At 44.8% G+C, this 19,497-nt stretch overlaps 1 protein-coding gene and 1 pseudogene across 1 annotated transcript in view; one reads left to right on the top strand and one right to left on the bottom strand.

The window, feature by feature from the left end:
* Positions 1-19,497, bottom strand: part of LOC126485041 (endothelial transcription factor GATA-2-like) — a gene marked incomplete at its 3' end in the record, with an annotated part of 640,253 nt that overhangs the window by 260,569 nt on the left and 360,187 nt on the right. The window lies entirely within an intron of this gene.
* LOC126427011 (5S ribosomal RNA) lies at positions 14,564-14,681 on the top strand (annotated as a pseudogene).

The raw sequence follows: 19,497 nt of genomic DNA on the forward strand, positions 1-19,497 counted from the left end.
AAATCACACACATCCATGCCAGAGGCAGGATTCGAAGCAGCGACCGTATCAGGAGCGCGGTTGCGGACTGAAGCGCCTAGAACTACTCAGCCACAGTGGCCGGCCATTCCTTTGTAACTTCCAGTGCTCTAACATTAGTTACACCGAAAGATATTTCTCCCCATCTATCATATGGCAAGTTTCCCTTCTTCATATTTCAGTTAATGGATCTTTCGACACATTTATCGTTATCACGATTATTTCCTGGGGTTGTATTATTATCAGTGTTGATACAGGTGTAGAGAAAAACAACATTTCATCTCAGTATTTTTTAATCTGGGGGGGGGGGGGGGGCGCATACTAAGTGTGAAACGACTATTCCAGTCGACGGTTGTAGCGGTTATTTTCTGACTTATATGAACACTCAGAAAAATGAAATCCTTAATATTCCATGTGAGGACACAGTGTATTATTCGCCTGCAATAGCTATGGAAAGCTGGAAAGAATATAATTACAAAGCATGTAATTGGAACACCGCGGATTGGCTTACGACAGCAGAAAGCGTCGATCATTAAATTGGCGTTAACAGTAATTTGGAAACGACGCTTTGTATCTGGATGCCTGTACAAAGGGCTTTGATACACTGACTACATTGAGCATAAATGTCTCTGAAGTTTACAAAATGCAACAATTAACTGCTGAAAAACGAGAGAATATCTACCCGGAATCTCCGACATTCCACGGCTACTTCTACGACCCACCAGAAAACCAGAGTTCGGCAGTGGAGTAGAAAGTATGTCGCAGGCTTCCAGTGATCTTTTCCACTGTTACGTAGCGAGAAAATTGGACAAAAACCGGTACGGTAGCTGTAATCATTTCGCTAACTATCCCGGTTTGCTTTTTGTTGTCTGGGTACGCGGCCAAATGACTTCCGCAGATTGAACTGGTTGCAAATTCTCCGCGGTCCACGAACTCGGAATCTTGCTCGGGAGGATTTAAAAAGACGCAAAATGTGGAAGGACGTATCCAACAACTCGCAAATCCCAATACATTTCTCAAATATGCAGCCATCTACACGTCGAGCCGGTTGATTCTAATGGGCTGCAAACTGACCGGTTAGGGCAAATGGCAGTCTCGAGATAGTCGCCCGTCGCCGTAATAGGTATAGTCTGAGGTATAGAGACCACATTAACAGAACACGTCTTATTTATCGCTGCGATAACCTGTCCCCTGCTCAGGTTCAGATTAGCCGTCCGCTAAGATATGTGAACGCGATCGAGTAACCTGTTTTCTAGATAGCGGTTGTCAGTTACTGCTTGTTGATGCCAAATCATGAATGGATTGGTATAAATTATACCTTAAAGTAAGTCCTAAAAAAAGATTCGGGCCTCCATAACGCACCAGAGAACTTACGAAAATCTGCTCGATCATTGTACCCCATTCTCTTCATCTTCCTATGCAAAGTCATTGTTCTAGCTGGACTGTTGGTAGTACTTTGGAGCTCACGAGTGACTGCATCCGATGATATCACGCGTTTGCTTACAGTCAAATGGTTCAAATGGCTCTGAGCACTATGGGACTCAACTGCTGTGGTCATCAGTCCCCTAGAACTTAGAACTACTTAAACCTAACTAACCTAAGGACATCACACACATCCATGCCCGAGGCACGATTCGAACCTGCGACCGTAGCGGTCGCGCGGTTGCGGACTGTAGCGCCTAGAACCGCTCGGCCACTCCGGCCGGCCCACCAGAGAAAGGGCCCTTTATAATATATCGTATACATGCGAGAAGAATTTGTATTGCTTTTGATGTACTAAAACCTTGCACGTCGATAATGTAGCTTAATGTAATTATCTAGCCTACAGTTTCAGCAGCATCTTTTAAGCACAGCGGCATGGGATAAGTAACTGTAGCTCGGAAATGAAATAAGAAACAGGAAGTAAGTAACTGAATATCGTAACACCGTGGGCGCCAACAATAATTTAAACGAAAGTTAAGACAGGAGGCATTATGAGCGCACATCTAATGGTGGAGTCAAACATCTCACCAACCGAACTATTTTTACGAACCGATATAAAAGCCGTGCACGATATTTTTACTAAATATAGTACCATATTCTGTTTCTGTCTTATTGTACAATGAAAATGCTACTGCAACGTGTAAAACTGAATTGTTATTTACGCAGTAACTTTGCTGGACTTTTTTCTTTCGTACATAGTGATTTCTGGCTGCTTATGCATCTGCATGCTACAAAATATACCAGAGACTGACGTAATGATGATTTTTTTATGGTTATTGTAATTTTAATAAGCATGGTAAACAACATAAAAGTATGTGTTTGAGATGATCAAATAAAAAGAGACATCCCGGATATCCATTGGGCTTATTCCAAACAGCAGCTACATGTGCACTGTAACATTGACCTTCCAAGAAGATGGTAAAGAGGAAGACTAAACCACTGTTTGGCATCTGTGTAATCAGAGACTAAGCATACTCTCGTTCGTACAAGGAAGGAGTAGATAGTCGATTGTTGCAGTTCTGTGTTAACTATTGTGTAGTACCCTTGGCATGATTAAAGCACCACAGAATACCCATTCTGGATGGCGGGTCGTTGACGAGGTCCCATTCATCCCGAATAAATGCAGATCAGTACGTCGTTCCGCTCAGTCTGAACCCTCGGGAGCTTTGTATAATAAAAACTACATGCTCGTAAATTTGTTATTCCTGCACTACCCTGCGGAACCCTTAGATATTATAGTTACAAGTCGAAACTGCAACTTACATCCAGTTCACTATCAGCGCTTGTTAGGTTGTCTCTTTATGCCCGGGCCTAAGGGAAAGGGGGGGGGGGGGAGTTTGGGGAAGGCGATGAAATATGGAATATGAGGAAGTAGTTGTAAGATGAAGAGAGCCTCCTATTCGTCTACATTTAGCAACGAATTTCTCCTTAATATGAAGAATGCCGAATTTGAGACAACGAAGACAGAGAATCAGTAACCTCCAGCGTCGATTCTATCAGGAATCGAACTCCCATGTGTTAAAACGTGTTCACACGTCTCGTAGTTTACATATGAGTTAACGTGTTATATTTTTGTCGTTAAGCATGTAGTAAAACCTTCATGGTGAAAGACGCAAAATGGTTCAAATGTCTCTGAGCACTATGGGACTTAACAGCTGAGGTCATCATCCCCCTAGAACTTAGAACTACTTAAACCTAAGGAAATCACACACATCCATGCCTGTGGCAGGATTCGAACCTGCAACCGTAACAGTCACGCGGTTCCGACCGAAGCGCCTAGAGCCACTCGACCACCATGGCCGGCAAAGACGCAAAATTCTAATTATCTTTTGTTTCGGGTTTTTCATTCACAGATTAATGCAAAAGTCAAAAAGCAAAATTAATAAATCGAAAAAGTGATCAACGATTTTCCTTTTATTATTTTGTGGGGGTTTAGGTGATAAAAATTTGAACTTATATAGAAAGTTCGTTGAAATCAGCAGAGAGTGTGTATGAATATAGGTTGTGTAATTCGCCCACCATGAGCTACGCTGCCTGAATTTACATGCGCATTTTCTACCTTCGAATCTGAACTTCTTGTGGTCTCGTAAGATCATACCTTTAACGAATGGCTTGTGAGACCATTTTACGTTTGTAAATTCGGTCAGTAATTGTACAAATTACAGAAAATATAATTTTGGTCTCCTCTGGAAGCCGTTACATAGGCAACCGGCAACTGGGAATAAGTTATCGTTAGCGTTTACTCTCAATTACTTATAAAGCAAAGTCCTGACTGATTCACTGACTCATCACAGCCCAGTCCTAATCGCTAAGGACAGTAACTAGAAATTTGGTGAATGGGTTGATCTGCACTAAAGGCATAGTTTAGGGAGCTATTTTTCGAAATTCCACTGCTAAGGGTGTGAAATACCTAGGGGGTAAAAGATTTTTTGAAAATTTGTACCTCTTAAGGCAATCTTGAAGCTAGAATTACGAAAACTGGTATTAGGTTTCTCGGTTAGAATAATAAAAAAAAAAAGGAACGTGTTTCACCACTTTTGGAAATTCAGTCCCTGGGGAGGTGAAAGTTTTTCTTTTAATAAATCGTTATTAATGGATTACCAAAGCATTTTTAAAGCTCCGTCTACGAAAATTGGTATATTACTTCTCAGTTAGAAATAAGAAAAAGTGATGCACTGTTTTTGGAGTTCCAGTTCCTATTCAGTCCCTAAGGGGAGTGAAATAGGGGATGAAAAGTTTTATGAAAATATTTCATTATGAAAGCAGAATCGCTTTTTGATCAGAAGTGCATTCGATAAAGACCATGCTTCTACGGACTTAATCACCGTGAAAAGTTTAGGAGGTACTGCAGTTTGTTAACTATATTACAGAAAGCTATTTAACAGTCACCGCGACGACGGCTTTGACAAAATTGCGTAGAAAAAGCTACAGATCTGTAGGACATTAGGTACTTAGTAGTCGTAACACATGTTTATAAAATTATTTTTGTTGCAATTTCCCCCCCGGGACCAGTCGCACAGTCCATGACTGCAGCGCCCCAGACTGCTCGGCTAATCCTGCCCGGCGAAGGGTGTAAGTAGGCTGTTTAGGTTTTTATGTTGGTAACTCCACATAGCGCTTTGTATGAAAATCACTGACTGTGGTGTGTGCAGTCTATGGCTGGTTTGCATTGCAGGAATATTTGCTACTGTAGTGGTGGGCAGCTGGATGTGAGCAGCGCGTAGCGTTGCGCAGTTGGTGAGCCGCCAGCAGTGGTGGATGTGGGGAGAGAGATGGCAGAGTTTTGAGAGCGGACGATCTGGACGTGTGTCCGTCAGAAAAACGACATTTGTAAGACTGGATGTCATGAACTGATATATATATATATGATGACTTTTGAATATTATTAAGGTAAATACATTGTTTGTTCTCTATCAAAATCATTCATTTGCTAACTATGCCTACAGTAGTTAGTGCTTTCAGTAGTTAGAATCTTTTATTTAGCTGGCAGTATTGGCGCTAGCTGTATTGCAGTAGTTCGAGTAACGAAGATTTTTGTGAGGTAAGTGATTCATGAAAGTTATTGGTTTTTGTTAGTCACGGCCATTCTTTTGCAGGGATTTTTGAAAGTCAGATTGCGTTGCGCTAAAAATATTGTGTGTCAGTTTAGTAACGATCAGAATAAGTTCAAAAATGTGTGTGAGATCTTACGGGACTTAACTGTTAAGGTCATCAGTCCCTAAGCTTACACACCACTTAACCTAAATTATCCTAAGGACAAACACACACACCCATGGCCGAGGGAGGACTCGAACCTCCGCCGGGACCAGCCGCACAGTCCATGACTGCAGTGCCTTAGCCCGCTCGGGATCAGAATAAGTAAAGAGAGAAGTGTCTGAGGAAGTTCAGTTTTGTTATTCTGTTTGAAAATTAAATAACGTAAGAGGTTTATCAGCACAGTAATTCATAATTTTTTCCAAGGGGAGGTTTCAAGGGTTATTGTAAATGTTCCATTTCCCATTCGCGCAAAGTTCCCACACTGTCTTACACACATACACACGACACCACAAATCGACAGTTGGACTATCTTGATCACAGGGCACGCAATTTGTTCGGCCGACTTGCGCCGTGGAGTCACAGTAGCACGTACTGGAAGTCACCTTTGCGTGCTAATGAAGGCTTTCTCCGCCGGCCGGTAGTGACTCCCGCAACCCTCTTTAATAACAACTCGAGAGTCGACCCCGTTGCCACCGCGTACCGGCCCCGGCGCGCCGCCGATCGTAATTCCAGCGCGAACACGCCCACCAGCTCGCGCGTGACGTAACCGTGAGCCAGCAGACAATTTCCTGGTCACCCGTCGACCCACAGCCGCGCCGCGCCGACAACTAGCCAACAGCGCCCTGTTCGGGTCCCGTCGGCCGCCAATAAAGCACGCCCCGAGAGAGCTTCGGAGCTGCCGCGTACACTCGGGGTCAACAGCGCGCGCGCACACACACACACACACACACACACACACACACGGCAGGGAGCACCCAATTTAAATGCTCTAAACCTGATTTACACGCCACCTTAATAGGCCATTAATATACAGGCGGACTTCTTTTCTGGGCTAAAGGCAAATAGCTTCTAGTATATGGTTCTTAGCCGGCGGACGCGCCGTGGCCCCGTTCGCGCCCCAAAATCGTGCTCTTTCCTCGTCGCTGGCGCAGCGCTGAGTTACGGCGGACGAGTTAATAAATTCGTCTCCGCAACGGGAAAGCCGCAGGACCACCCCTCCTCCATTTCCTCGTGCTCGTCCAACCCGGAGCTAATTTCATTTGCATTTACTCGTTGTCAATAACGCAGTCCTTATTAGGCCGTAATTTACGCGGCCGGGTTCTATTACGGGCGCGGCGCCGTGGACACAGCGTGCCCCTGCCTTAGCCCGCTTTGCTCCGGCGTGGCCGGTTCGCCGGCAGCGCTGAAATCCTTAAATCAGGCAGCCAGTTTTTCCGCCCTCTACCAGCCGCCTAATCGAACACGGGCGGCGAGGCGAGTTTATGGAGGCGGTCGCGCGATAAATCGACGCGTCGCAGACTCGACGAGCTGCGCTTCACACTCGCCTCGGCGTTTTAGCGTAAACGCAGTGACTCGAGACGGTGCAAGATTGACGGCGTGCAACATCACCGCCAATACATCATTCATTTACGGAGCAAGTAACCGTTAATATCTTACTACTGAATTACATAGAACTTCTATTAATACGCTGTGATTTATAGCTGCTCCGTACTAGCAGGTAGAAGACAAGTAATTGCAGAACCAAAGTACAGGAAATATGCAGGCAGACCAGTTAGTCTGTTATTGATGGAACGTACAGCACGCGGTAGTAACTACACAGTGGATCATACAGCCCTTGCAGCAGTAAGTAAATTCGTTTTGACAGTTAAATGTTCTAAGTCTGAATACCACAGGCTTCGATATCCCGTCAAGCATACAAGTTATGATTTTCACATTATACAATGAACGCTAGGAACAATGCGGAAGGCATGCACTGTCGGGCGTACGGAATGGCAGATGGGTGCGTGTTCTGGATCTGTTCACGTGCGGGATGCAGATTTGGGACAAGTGAGATAGAAAAAAAAATTGCTAGAGGCGAAAAGAAATCGAGAGAAGGGAGGACGAATTCGGGGCGGGTACAAGAAGAAGAAGATAAAGAAGGGATGTGACTGAAGCGTAGTAAAATGAGAAAGGAGTGAAATATTACGAAAATAAACCACGAGGAGACTAGGATTAACTGCGTTCCGCATTAATTCCGTAAAATCCACCTTTCCCTGGACGTTGATATGTTAACTGATAGTAATTAATTAAAATATCGTTAAAAATTCAATGACGACTTTCTGTTCAGTTTCTGTTCTGACAGATTTGTATCGATTTTTAGTTTTTGTGTATTTTTAGATATTCTATCTCCATGTAAATCCGGATTAATCAGTATTTTATAACCATGGTTTGTATGCAGACGGAATTGGCAATTTGTGAGGAACCCAGAAGAGTGCTTTGATGTACTTGATCTTCCTAAAACTGCCCTTCCGGTAAGGCGCTGCAGTCATGGACTGTGCGGCTGGTCCCGACGGAGGTTCGTGTTCTCCCTCGGGCATGGGTGTGTGTGTTTGTCCTTAGGATAATTTAGGTCAAGTACTGTGTACGCTTAGGGACTGATGACCTTAGCAGTTAAGTCCCATAAGATTTCACACACATTTGAACATATGTATTCCTTTTTTTTTTTTTTTTTCTTGCATATCCACGCGAGTTGTTCATCTGAGAGTCTGCTAAATGTTGGCTCGACCTAAAGTGGACTGCTAGTAGCTCCTTTCACGAGACGGCATCTTCACAGTCCCCCTTGCCCAGCTGAGCTATTGCTCCGTCTCTAATGGCCCAGATGCTGACGGGCCGTTGGTGTGGTGAGCTTCCTGGTAGCTCTCTGGACCCGGCTGCGTCACACGCCAGCAGGTAGGCACGCACAGACGGCCCCGTTGCCCGCGCTGCCGGCAGCTGAGCCGCTCCCCGCTGCTTTCTGCGCCCAATTAGCGCAGCAAATTAATTACTCTGTCTGCAGGACCGGTATGCGGCCTGATATCACCTTTGCCGTGCTCCAAAGATATCAATCGACTAGCGCAACTTCGTGCACAGCCTGCGATATAGTCATCGGCACTCTTGCCTCGGCTTCTGTTGTAACAAGAGTTGAAACTATTGAATCCTCATTCTCAACATAGTGGTGACGGAGAAAAGGAATTTAAAAAATTAGGAGTCACTAGTTTTGCAAAGGAAACAAAAGAAAAATTCGGAGTAGGTGTTACAATCCACGGAGAAGAAATAAAAATTTTGAGGTTCGCCGATCACATTGTAATTCTGTCAGAGACAGCAAAGGACTTGGAAGAGCAGTTGAACGGAATAGACAGTGTCTTGAAAGGAGGATATCAGATGAACATCAACAAAAGCAAAGCGAGGATAGTGGAATGTAGTCGAATTAAGTCGGGTGATGCTCAGGGAATTAGATTAGGAAATAAGACACTTGAAGTAGTAAATGAGTTTTGCTATTTAGGGAGTAAAATAACTGATGATGGTCGAAGTAGAGAGGATATAAAATGTAGACTGGCAATGGCAAGGAAAGCGTTTCTGAAGAAGAGAAATTTGTTAACATCGAGTATAGATTTAAGTGTCATGAAGTCGTTTCTGAAAGTATTTGTAAGGAGTGTAGCCATGTATGGAAGTGAAACATGGACGATAAATAGTTTGGACAAGAAGGGAATAGAAGCTTTCGAAATGTGGTGCTACAGAAGAATGCTGAAAAGTAGATGGGTAGATCACATAACTAATGAGGAGGTATTGAATAGAATTGGGGAGAAGAGGAGTTTGTGGCACAACTTGACAAGAAGAAGGGACCGGTTTGTAGGACATGTTCTGAGGCATCAAGGGATCACAAATTTAGCATTGGAGGGCAGCGTGGAGGGTAAAAATCGTTGAGGGAGACCAAGAGATGAATAGAATACACTAAGCAGATTGAGAAGGATATAGGTTGCAGTAAGTACTGGGAGATGAAGAAGCTTGCACAGGATAGAGTAGCATGGAGAGCTGCATCAAACCAGTCTCAGGACTGAAGACCACAACAACAACAACAACAACAACAACAACAACAACAGTTTCGCAAGCGTGCCAAAATTTCAGTTTCAGTTCACTGTATCATATGAGCTGGAGAACCGTTACTAATGCATTTTCTGATCTATCTTAAAGAAACTGCTCATGTAACGTGAACGAGCAAATGGATACCTGCACTCGTACTAGCCCCACTTTTCCGCGAAAACACATTAAGAAACAGTAAAGTGCATTCTGATGTGAAAATAGTTGTTCCATAAATTCGCTTCATAGATGGAGTCCCACGGAAAGCTCAGTAATTATTGTAAGGTATAACAGGAACGGGCACACAGATGGGATTATCAGTAAAGACTAAAACTGTTTGTTTGTTTCGATAACATTGGCTAATGTGGACTTCAGCCGTAAATCTTCAGATGCTCTACGGTGTTATACACAAAAACACCTACACTTGTTTCGCCAGTTTGCAGATGCACGGCAAACTTAGACGTTAACGGTATACGTGACAAACGATACGACTGATGAACATTTAGAAGAAATTGTAACCCTGTGGTGGTGTACAACCGGACTCCGCCAGAAATCCATTATATGGCTCTCATCGTCTACATCTCAATCGGATGTGCAAACAAATCGCATCTTGGCAAGAAGAGAACAAGACTAAAAAACGCAAAACTTGAAAAATCACAACCCAAATAATAAACTCTGTAAAAACTTATATTCAAATATTACGAGCTTCTTTTAAATTTCTAGTAAATATCGTTGGCTATAAATGCCATTATACGAGAGGCGTCCAACAAGTAATGCAACCCTTTCTGTCTCGGCCAATCTCGTTGGAGAAAAATGAGGAATTTTTTTGTGAAACATCGTGGAATATTTCCGCTTCAGCTCCTATAATCTCATCAAGTTCAGATAGGTGTTGGCGCTACACGTAGCCTTCAAAATAGCGTTTGTAACGGAGATGCGTTCCAAGCAGAGAACTGTCACTGAGCATTTTTCGGCGGAAAACCAGAGCTTCGCAGATATTCATAGCTTACAGAGTGTCTACTACGGAGACTTGGCAGTGAATAAAAGCGAGGTAAGTCGTTGGGCAAGGTGTCTATGGTCAACGCAATAAGGTCACACAAGCCTGTCAGATCCCCCGCGTGTCTGACCTGGTACCTTCCGATTTCGATCTGTTTGGCTCAATGAAGGATGCACTCCGCGCGAAGCAAGTAATCGGAGACGGAGTACACACGCGGAATGTTTCAAGGTTAGGGAAGGAAATCGGCCGTGCACTTTCAAAGGAACTACACCTTTCACAGGAAGGTTACTGAGGCAGCAAGACGTTGGCTCCTACGTCGACCAGTAAAATGGTACCATGCGGGCATACAGGTCCTTCCTGTATGGTGGCGTAAGACCGTCGCATTATCTCGAAAAAAAAGGGTCTTTGAAGCCAAAAGTGTGGGGAATTATATGGTGTATTGGAATCCTGAATATAAGCAACGGGTTTTCAGAAAAAAAGTAATTGTTGAACGCCCCTCGTATTTTGTTTTAGAGCACACAAAAAACTTCCATTCAGTTGCGTTTCTTTTTTACTTTATTTACAGTCAATATTTACAGTTTTCGATGCCTTCATCAGTCTGCGGTACAGCAAAAAGATTTATTTGTGGATGTAACTGATTTCTATAAATGCTCATGAGAGCCTGAGAAGGAAGCCATAAAAGGCTTCGAAATCGACTGCAAATAAAGTGAGTGATATAAAAATACCATGTGTGCTCCACAGCAAAAATGTGAGCAACGAGACTCAAATATCTGTTGAGAGCGCAGTTAGGTAACTGCAGTTGAGCTTACGATACAACCGGAGAAAGCAGAAATTCAGTCCTTAAAGGCAAAAGCGAAACACACTTTTCTTCAGATAGTCTCTATTTTACTTCGTCATTTTGTTGCTGCGAATAGCACGAATAACTCCTGTTACAAGACTGTCAAGCTCTATTCAAGGAGTGGATGGGTCAGTAAATAAATGAAACTTTAAGAGAGGATGCAATAAAACTGATACACTACAGTACGGGAGATTCCGAACTGTTTATCTGGTCTCTACACTCGAAAGCAGACTCTTTGAAACGCTGACACGAGGAGAGTCACTAAGCAATAACAACAAAAGCGTACGCCTGCGCTGGATCTGAACCCAGCTGCGAAACAGGAATTTACTGTAGTATTCGCTTATAATGAGAAGTACTATTAGAGCTAGAATATCCTCGCAGTATCAGGCTAGGAGAATGTACAATCTAAGGGGAGGGAGATTAGCGTTTGAAGTCCCGTCGACATCGAGGTCATCGGAGACAGAGTACACACGCGGAATGTTTCAAGGTTAGGGAAGGAAATCGGCCGTGCACTTTCAAAGGAACTATACCACCATTTTCCTGGAGCTACTGAGGGAAAATCACGGAAAACGGCCGTCCTCCCGAATGCGAGTCCAACGTACAATCTAATTTGTAATGAGAAGCAACTGGTATTTTTACATATAAGAAGTAATGCGGGAGATAAATGTCAAGTAGAACAACGGCTTGAAACTTTCCGACTGATTAAAAAAGTGTCTTGGACTGGGACTGGAATTCGTGTGGTGGCCTTTCGTAAGTAGTCCTGTTACCTACTAAGACACTCAGACACGATAAACGACCCGTATCTCAGCATCCATCTACCCACTGTCCCTCCACTACCGAACAAAAGTTCCCAAAAGTACTCTTGAGTATTTTGCTAACAAGCACTCCTGGGAGAAACAGTACTGCGGATAACGTCTTACCTTAACCTATGGTGTGTGTTCAGTATTTCCTCTCTCAGAGCTGCTAAGGAGAGCAATACTGGAAGCTACAGCAAAGGTTCATTCATTGTCTTATTAGACCCTTTCTGTAGGTTAATGTCGGCACGTAATTTCTAATACGACTAGCGGTCACGTATTATTAAGGTCCATATTCATCTTTTTTACTTGCAATGACTTCACTATGCAAAGCATTAGTCGTTGGACATAACAGCATCTGAGACAACTCTATCTTTGTGATCTTGTAGTTGCCCATCGAGTGGCTTGTACCACTGGTTGCCGAAATTATTGTTCGTCTTCCTCGATTTCTGTTAATATACCAGGACAAGGTGAATATTTCTCGGCCTTACAGTGAAGCACCAGGTGTTTCAGATAGAATTTCTACTTAAATCTCGTCGTAGTTCTCGTTCAAGTCTATTAACTGTCTGACACAGGCAAAAACCCCAGGAGTATCCTGAATTGTTCCTGCTGCTGCTACTATCCGGGCAATCAGATCCTCTTCTGATGCAACAGGAGTTGCGTAAACAGGATTGCGCATCTAGCCCCACACAAAAAAGTCCAGAGGGGACATATCTGGCGATCGAGCAGGCCATGGTACAGGACCACCTCTGCCAATCCACGTTTCTGGGGACCGTCGGTCCAGGAATCGACGCACACGACGACCGAAATGTGCCGGCGCCCCGTCATGTTGGAACCACGTGCGTTGTCTTGTAGGGAGCTGGACGCCTTCCAGCAATTCTGGAAATGCTCTGGCGAGAAAATTGTAATAGTGCCTGCCATTTAATGGCCTAGGTAGCAGATACGGCCCAATTAAACAGTCCCCAACAACACCGACTCACACATTAACGAAGAACTGCACTGATTGAAGGATCCCGCTCCACATGCTGCAAGACAGCTTCGTCAAATTGCAGCGTTCTTACCGTGCGACGGCGTCCCTGTCCAGGTAATCTGCTAAATGACCCGGTCTCACGCAGACGTTGGTACACAGCAGCAAAGGTCGTATGATGCGGGATACGGCGATTAGGATATTGTTGTTGATAAACCCGCTATGCAGCTCGTCCGTTGTGGTGCGCTACGTAGTACGCACCAACCGTATCAGTGTACTCACTCCATGTGTATCGCTTCATTAGTAAGGGACAGTTCACTACTACACTGGTGGACAGCAGTTGCCTGCAACTGAAGATCGTAATACAGACTCTAACAACTGACGAGGGTAATACGGCCTCCAACGGTTTAAATAATCCTCGTAGGAAAAAATGATATTAGGGAAAAATATTTGTTTTGATGTCCCCTACAACCTCCCAGCGTTTGTCGGTTTAAATACTTTTCACCATATATATGCTTATCGAACGCCCCTCGCAAGGTCATTTGGAAGAGATTCATACAACACGAATACTTTAAATTGCGACCCTATTTGCGAAACTATTTACACAAGCCGAGTTGACACCTTGTTCAAGTTACTGCGGAACTCATACAAACGTAACAAAATCAAAATTTAATTAATAACAGTCCACCTCTGTGGTAGGACGAGGCCCCTTCACCTCCGGCCTCGTAAGATACCGGCACGTTATTCCCCATCCTATGGGAGCCACGTTCCCGGAGCGGCACGCCGAGCTCAGCACAGCACAGCACGGCACTGCCAAGCCGAGCTCTCCCGCGGCGCCCCGGGATAACGAAGTGGGCTGACGCCGGCGCGGCTGGCGGCTGCCGGAATCCGGCTGCGGTCCGCAGCCAGCCAGCCGCCGGCTCTCGGATGAGCTGTCACACAGATAAACATCGCGGCCGCGGCCGCGGTGGGCAATCGCGGCCAAATGAATGCTAATGAATTCACGTATTACGGCCCCAAACGACGTGTTTAATCTACGTTAAGAGCCACGCAACCGTGTGTACACACTCGGCTCCCGCTCACTTCGCGGTAAGTAATTGTTTTTTCGGGACTCCTCGTCTTTCCGCGATATCTGTGACTGGTCAGAACTGCCGCGACATCGTTCGCCGGACAGCTAGGTATGCAAATTAAGCGCCACTCCTCTATAATTTCTTTCATCGGGGGCGTACGCTGGGAGTCCGCAACACGCTTCTGCGTAAGCTGGCCGTGGCAGATACTTCCTTATTGGTCTGTTTCAGCAAATCAAAACAAACATTACAGGGATTTATATTGCATGATCGTGTTGAATGGGGTATGTCTTCGCCTTCTTACGACCAGACAGAACGTAATGGCGGGATCTGCGATTAATTCTGCAATTCCAATAATCCCAACACAGAACGACTTGATTTTTCACCATACGGAACAGTTATCAGAAGTAAAACTTACATTAATTAAGACTGAATCATATCCGAAACTCACCCTACCGACTGGCTTTCCAGACCAGGGAATATATGGATATTTAGTGTGACATTTACTAATATCAGCCTGATGGTAGACACGTCGATTGAAAAGATGCAAGAAAAGATGGAAGTGAATGGTTGAATACTGAAATGCTTGGAAAAGTCTGCAGGTAGCCTTTGCTAGCAGTGCATGTCCAGCGACTGCTCCTGCTGTGACGACGTCGATTACCTGTTGTTCTACCAAGACACACAACAGTACATTTCATCTAAGACTTCATGCTGGAAATACACAACAAAGCTGGAACTGCAGATTTACGTGGTACCACTCCATTTTCATATGGCAACGGCCTTGCCGCAGTGCATACATCGGTTCCCGTCAGATCACCGAAGTTAAGCGCTGTCGGGCGTGGCCGGCACTTGGATGGGTGACCATCCGAGCCTCCATGCGCTGTTGCCATTTTTCGGGGTGCACTCTGCCTCGTGATACCAACTGAGGAGCTACTCGACCGAATAGTAGCGGCTCCGGTCAAAGAAAACCATCGTAACGACCGGGAGAGCGGTGTGCTCACCACACGCCCCTCCTATCCGCATCCCCCACTGAGGATGACACGGCGGTCGGATGGTACCGATGGGCCACTTGTGGCCTGAAGACGCAGTGCACACTCCATTTTCATGAGAATTTAACAAGTACTAAACCATGTTAGTGGAGCTCAATTTCTGCATCAGGAATATGACAGCATATTTTTTTCGACTTAGAGCAACGATTGAATTTGTGGATAAGTGTTGTCTGTTTCTGAAAACTTTCACTAGATCACTAAACTACAAATTTCTGGAAACTGCACTTTGCTGGTATTGCTGTACCAACGTCTTGACACCTGGAAACGTCGAACTCTCCGATCATTAATCTGTATATATCTTTTATTATTGGCTGCATAGTCTCTCAACTGAACATCACAACACTAATAATCTTGTTGGGTTGGGTTGTTTTGGGGAAGGAGACCAGACAGCGAGGTCATCGGTCTCAATAATCTTGTTCCGTTTGCTATTTCTGCTCTATTCGGTTTCTAACGCTCGCGTTCAAGTTTCTATTCCGTGAACAATGTGTCAAAGAGTTGCACAGCATTGGCATTGCAACATGAATATTTTAGCTCACAATATTTTGTTTTGTGTCACTGCTGTTTTCATAGACAGCAAACTTGAGTACCTCCCTCGATGTTTACAAGCGGTGTTCGAAAAACCTTGAGTTTACACAGAGGGCTAGCGACTCTGTTCTTAGGTGCGAGAATCGTAATGTAGTTTGGTTTCAGTTGTCTCTAAGTTAAACGAGAATTTCTGCCACTCCACGCCGCAGTGCCTTAGACAGAGGTTAGTGTTTGTCCACTAAGCCGAGTGGGGCCGTAAATCGAAATCAACCTTCAGCTATACATCCTCCTCTAATTGGGAAGATAATATGACTTACTTTTCTTAGAAAGGCGAATCGCAACTGTTAGACTCAATGTGATAAATACGCTGATTTCGAAGATAGTTTTTTCAGTGCCTAGGAGAAAGAACGGTTTCCAATTTCTAACAAGTTGATTTCAGCGCCGCTCAGCGAGAGAAGAAACACAAATCGGTCATTTACCATTCAACTAGGAAATGACACTTTTTCGTGTAACGATCTTAGCGTTCCCGCTCGTACTTGACAAAATTAATGATAACTGTCAATTAGACTGGCACCTAGCTACTCATACTCATCTCCTCATGTAAAGACTATGAACGGTTTCACCCTACAACCTATTGGTCATTTCTGCTAATAGTGGAATCATACAACAGATTTTTGAGCTCTGTATTTGAGATTCACCGGTGAAATAAGCTGAACATGTTCATCTGCGAGCTGCGCGGTTTGAGAAGAGCGCAGATGACCGACGCTACAGGGCAGAATTTTCTGGTTCTAGAGCAGCGAGTCAGAAATATTCAAATAGCATCTTCGAAGGTGCGGGGAACAGGTTCTCTTCTGGCGCTGTCTCCTGAACGGTCCAAATCGTTAAAATAATTGATCGCAATCTCAGTCGAAAAGCCATCGAGCAAACTACCTGAAGGGACTGCTCAGCGTTGCGATGATGTAAACCTCGAAACATCCATTCTGCATAACGTAGAATGAACGACACTTTCGCTGCTCTGCTTCTATACGGCGACTATACGTTCCAAACGTCAAAGACGAATAAATGTGAATCGTTTTGTACGAGCAACCGCCAGCATTACAAATATAGAGTATAATGCTGTAAATACGGATCATAACCATATATCCTTAGAGCAACTTACAGTTACTTACGACACTGAATACTCAGTAAATTTGAAATTCACGACAGAATACAGGATCGGGGCATTAATAGGTTTAAAGAAGAAGAGACGAACTGTACGAAGTTAGTTATCGCTAAATTGTGCATATTACTGGAAACGTTAATCTATACAGATATCCCAAAAACTAACAGTCAATAAATAAAGTCAGAACGACCCCAGAAGTTATACAAAACATTTTGACCACCTGCTTAACAGCTTGTTTCTCACTCTTTGGAACGAAATTAATCATTGATTCTGCGTATCAGAGATCCAACAGTTTGTTAGTGAGTTTGTGGATGTATATGGCATCAGCTGTCTACCCACAGGTCATGCAATTCGCGTAAATAACGTGCCGCTGTTTTGTGTACGCGGTGATGGCGCCCAATAGCGACCCAGACGGATTCCATAGGATTTACATCAGGCGCATTTGGTCGCCGAGACATCAACGTGAGTTCACTATAATGTCCCTCAAACCACTGTAGCACGGTTCTGTCTCCGACACACGGTCAATTATACTGCTGAAAGATGACATACTGTTGGGGAAGACATCAAGCAGGAAGGGATGTAGGTGGTTCGTAGCTGGCAGCGTGCCTTCGATTACCACCACAGGTCCCACGCAAGCGCAGAATGTCTCCCACAGCGGAACACTGGTCTCACCAGACAACGTCCGTGGCGTGCAGCACGTCTCGAGCCGCCGTCCACCTCGATGACGGCATTTGTGGAAACCACCACATTGCAGCAAAAATGTGATTCACCCGAAGAGCTGACACGATTCTATTGACCGGCGATGGAATCCCGCTGATCCCGTGACCACTGCAATCGTAACTGACGATGTCGTTGGGTCAACATGTGAACACGTTCGGTTGGCCGGCTGCGGAACTCTATGTTCAACAATGTACGATGGTCGTGTGCTCCGAAACACTTGTGCGTGCACCAGCATTGCGCCCTTTCAGCAGAGATGCCACAGATCACCGTCTATCCTACTTTACATAGCACACAAGCGTGCGAATTCCACATTCTGTAAAGAATGGTGGACGTCCAGTCGTTTAGCGCCTAGGAGTGGTTTCACTGTCCTATATCTTTCCGCAATGCTCACAACAGTAACAAGTGAACATTGGACCAGCTTCGCTGTTTTCGAGGTACTCGTTCACAGGCTCTGCGTAATAATAATCCGCTCTTTGCAAAAGTCGCTTATCTCAATGAATTTCCCTATTGGCAGCACATATCTTTGCTAGGATGATTCCCCGTCCGTGTCTGCTCCGCTTACATTCTTTTGTTGCCTTGTCACGTGCCCGCAATGCCATTAGGCGGCATCCAACATCGCGGTGGGTATTGGTCATAATGTTTTACCTTATCAGCGTATTAATTTGGAAATTTCCTTAACTTCCCAAGAGAATCGCAGATAGCCACGACAAATGTCACAGGATTCGGCTGAAGGTTATAAGGAAAGATGCGGAAGTAGGCAAGAAATAACAGTTGGCCGGTGTGGCCGAGCGGTTCTAGGCGCTTCAGTCTGGAACCGCGCGACCGCTACGCTCGCAGTTTCGAATCCTGCCTCGGGCATGGATGTGTGTGATGTCCTTAGGTTAGTTAGGTTTAGGTAGTTCTAGGTTCTAGGGATCTGCTGACCTCAGATGTTAAGTCCCATAGTGCTCAGAGCCGTTTGAACCAAGAAATAACATATCAATCCGAAAAGGACAGGAGCCATAAATAATTCACTGCCTCTCATTCTCAAAATTATACACGCGTTCAGTCATGAAAGAGAGATGCGGAGATAGTGGCACATAGTGTTAACTGTAAAATTTTCTTCTTCTACTCCTCCTGCTTCTCCATTTTCCTTCGGTGCCATCTCCTTGAAGGACATTAACATCTTCATGGAAAATTATAATCGGATTTCAGAGGGTACGATCAAGGCAGCAACATCTTCAGATGCCTGAACACTGTTTGAAATTCCAAGTTCATAAGTAGAAAATTACTGGTCTGCCCGTGGGTGACATCAGTTTGTCTGCTCTTTCTGATATACAAAGAGAATAACTCAGGTCTCTATTTGAAGAGAAAGCTGTAGAAATTCCTTGGTGCTACGAGCTGAAAAGTCGTCTGTGAGAATAAGGAGCTACGAACGGTAAATCTTTTCCTCTTTACTAATATGTCTTTCTACGAAGAACACTTTATGGTTAAATAATATAGCTGCTTTGGACCTTCTGTAGCGAAAGAATGCAGCGTCTACAGGTTGAGGAGGAGGAGGAAAGGAAGAGCTGAGATCTTATCACAGCAAGCGGAAAACGCACTTAGGGGGTATATTGATAAATACATTGACGAGTTGCAGTGCATTAATTTACTTGTCATCCCCTCTCTGAATGGTAAGTTCAAGTGAAAAATGAGACTACAGCGGCACGACATTACCATACTGTCTCTCAGTCGCGCCAAATGCGTTTCTCAAATTCGGTCGTAGCCGTGCCCACCAGATAAATGTTCCATATTTAGAGAACGGAGATAACGCAGGGCGGCTGGAACATCCTCTGTTTGACAACTCGGCCGGGCCAGCGTGTTTAGCGACAATCTAACGGCTTAATTAGGCGTGGTGATACAGCGGCGAGGCCTTTTTCTTCGTGTCGCTGCTTTAAGCAGGCCGGTCAGATAAGGCCAGGCCGCCACGGCGCGGAGAACTGCTTCAAGTTCTGGAGTGTCAGGGAGTAGGCTTTATCTAGATTGATTACTTGTTAGATTGCTGCGACAATGGGCTGTCGTGTGCCAAAGCGTGGCTCTTATTTTCACCTCTCACTCGGGGCCCCGTTTTTTACGACGACGCTCGGCGCTGCGGCCGGTTCTCGAGCGACCAGCGGTGGCTGCCTAATGGAATACTCGGGACCAGCGATTCTGCGCTTGTCAACCGCCCTCAATGCGGCATGCGATGCGCCGCTGCCGTCGCCCGTCTCCGACTTGTTTTGTTTTGT

This window comes from Schistocerca serialis, chromosome 1, assembly GCF_023864345.2.
Source record: "Schistocerca serialis cubense isolate TAMUIC-IGC-003099 chromosome 1, iqSchSeri2.2, whole genome shotgun sequence".
NCBI lineage: Eukaryota > Metazoa > Arthropoda > Insecta > Orthoptera > Acrididae > Schistocerca > Schistocerca serialis.